At 41.3% G+C, this 2,922-nt stretch overlaps 1 protein-coding gene across 1 annotated transcript in view; it reads left to right on the top strand.

Annotated features, from left to right (window-relative positions):
* Window positions 1-2,499: 2,499 nt before the first annotated feature.
* Window positions 2,500-2,922, top strand: part of LOC130358171 (zinc finger protein OZF-like) — a 141,365-nt gene continuing 140,942 nt past the window's right edge. Inside the window, exon 1 of the mRNA XM_056561031.1 lies at window positions 2,500-2,577. The gene's annotated coding sequence lies outside the window, so the exon portion shown is untranslated. The remainder of the gene's footprint in view (window positions 2,578-2,922) is intronic.

The raw sequence follows: 2,922 nt of genomic DNA, 5'->3' as shown, positions 1-2,922 counted from the left end.
GCTCCCATCATGGTCATTAACCTTCTTGACTTTATTGACTATTAGCTGCACTCAGGGGCAAGTAGGCAACACTTGGGAGGGCGGGATCCCTGTTCTATGGTATAACTCCACATCCTCGAGTGCTGTTTCCTGGCTTATCCACCCCCCCCCCCCCAATGTACACATGTCCTACTATAGTAAGTGTTTACAGTGATAGGTATAGTACTGCTGATTGTTGCTTTCATTACCATGTGCGTCCTCCCCTGTTTCTGAAAACTCCTTTCTAACAGTGTAAGCGATCGTTCTATGTATCAATCCCTTCCCACGGGACACTTTCCGGAAGCTACAAATCGTACGTGCAGCATTATAAGAACACTCGGAAATAGAACCATGTTATTTGAGAAATATTGTGGTTCTAAGAGGGGATTGAAAGGTTGTAGCAGGGCATGCTGTGAGTTGTAGTTAGTGAAAGGTTGTATCAGGGCATGCTGTGAGTTGTAGTTAGTGAAAGGCTGTAGCAGGACATGCTGTGAGTTGTAGTTAGTGAAAGGCTGTATCAGGGCATGCTGTGAGTTGTAGTTAGTGAAAGGCTGTATCAGGGCATGCTGTGAGTTGTAGTTAGTGAAAGGTTGTATCAGGGCATGCTGTGAGTTGTAGTTAGTGAAAGGTTGTATCAGGGCATGCTGTGAGTTGTAGTTAGTGAAAGGTTGTATCAGGGCATGCTGTGAGTTGTAGTTAGTGAAAGGTTGTATCAGGGCATGCTGTGAGTTGTAGTTAGTGAAAGGTTGTATCAGGGCATGCTGTGAGTTGTAGTTAGTGAAAGGTTGTATCAGGGCATGCTGTGAGTTGTAGTTAGTGAAAGGCTGCACTAGAGTTCTCCTTTATTATTGTTTTATTCTCTTTCTTTCTTTTCTCCTTCTTCTCGTTCTCAGTCTCCTCAAGGTCGTGTTCCTAATAAGTTACATTTCCTGTAATTAAAGTTTCTTGCTAAAGAATTTCACTATCTGCTAATTGGCGCTATGTACCCTGGGAAGAAGTGTGTAAAATCAAAACAATTATATCACCTTTTAGATGTGTCCACATTTTTATTGGTCAATGTAAATACGCTTTTTATCCATGTCTACATTTCATTGGTCAATGTAAATACGCTTTTTATCCATGTCTACATTTTTATTGGTCAATGTAAATACGCTTTTTATCCATGTCTACATTTTTATTGGTCAATGTAAATACGCTTTTTATCCATGTCTACATTTCATTGGTCAATGTAAATACGCTTTTTATCCATGTCTACATTTTTATTGGTCAATGTAAATACGCTTTTTATCCATGTCTACATTTTTATTGGTCAATGTTAAATACGCCCTTTGCCTTTTTATACTGATGCTTAATGCAATAAACTAGAGATTTTCCCTCATCATTTTTTCTTTTTCTCTTTTCCTATGGGGGATCCACTCTCCTGGTACCAGAGGTTACACAAACCAAGGTAGAACAAAGGCGCTATATGCCAGGGGGATATAGTGAGGAGTTGCAGATCCTTTCAGAAACTTAGCCAAATGCATTCGTTATGATCAGCGGGAAACATTTATATCTGAGTGTATTCGTTATTTTCCAGCATTTTCATGAACTAATAAATCGTTATTGTCATTTTTTGTCTTCTGTCTCAGTAGAATTTTGGGCATTCAAACCCAATTGAGTTCTTCCTGGCATAAAAACTGGCATCGAAGTGAATAAGTACCTGAGGTTTTCAAGGGGTTAATTGACTTTGGAAGCACCAATCTCAGTTATAGAGAGAAACCAATTGGTGTTGATGCGGGAGCCCCTCTCTGGGTGTGACATGGGTGGCCCAAACCTGTTTAACCCCTTGAGAACCTCATTTATTCATATACTCATTAAAAACTTTCCGCCCACTTTAATGCCAGTTTTTATAGCCAGAACAGCCATAGACAGGAATCAATTGGGTTTGATGCGGGGGTCCCTGGGGGTGAGATCAGTCACTTAACCGTTATTAAAAAACAAAATATACAAATTATTTATGATAAAAACCAGTTCTTTATATAAATAAAAGCAGAAAATGTTTCTCCTAATGGAGATTTATAAGAAACAGACTGCGGGATCGCCTCATGTAAACTACAGAAGACAGGAGCATCACATGATCATGACATCACCACAGGTCCTTCAGTCCTTTCGAGAGTACTACACGACTCCTCCCACCCATGAGACTGATCACATGATCATGACATCACCACAGGTCCTTCAGTCCCTTCATGAGCACTACACGACTCCTCCCACCCATGTGACTGATCACATGATCATGACATCACCACAGGTCCTTCAGTCCCTTCATGAGCACTACACGACTCCTCCCACCCATGTGACTGATCACATGATCATGACATCACCACAGGTCCTTCAGTCCTTTCATGAGTACTACACGACTCCTCCCACCCATGAGACTGATCACATGATCATGACATCACCACAGGTCCTTCAGTCCCTTCATGAGCACTACACGACTCCTCCCACCCATGTGACTGATCACATGATCATGACATCACCACAGGTCCTTAAGCCGGCTGGGATCTGTTGTGTAGAGAGGTGAGAGGATGCTCGTTCTTGTATTGTTATTTCTCTGGAAGTATTTGGGGGATTTGTCATTGTTCCCCCCTTTATTTTGTGGGGTTCTCTTGTCTACATCATTTTGCGCTGACCCTTTATAATTTTTTATGGTTCACTCTTTGCTCAACATTTTGTGATTAATCGGTAAATTGATAAATCCCCAAACGCTGCAAAAAGCCGCAAATTACATTCAGATAGATCCCTGGATCAGTGTAAACGCATTGTAGAAAGTTCTGCAACTCATTGGCCCATTACACAATGTTCTGGGACTTAAACCTGCTCCCTCCAGCCCCCTATGGTTATATGTATGGTGTATGTGTATAT

The sequence above is a fragment of the Hyla sarda genome, chromosome 2, assembly GCF_029499605.1.
Source record: "Hyla sarda isolate aHylSar1 chromosome 2, aHylSar1.hap1, whole genome shotgun sequence".
NCBI classification, from domain to species: domain Eukaryota; kingdom Metazoa; phylum Chordata; class Amphibia; order Anura; family Hylidae; genus Hyla; species Hyla sarda.
The sequence above is the reverse complement of the archived record's forward strand: the minus strand, read 5'-3'. Positions and strand labels throughout refer to the sequence as shown.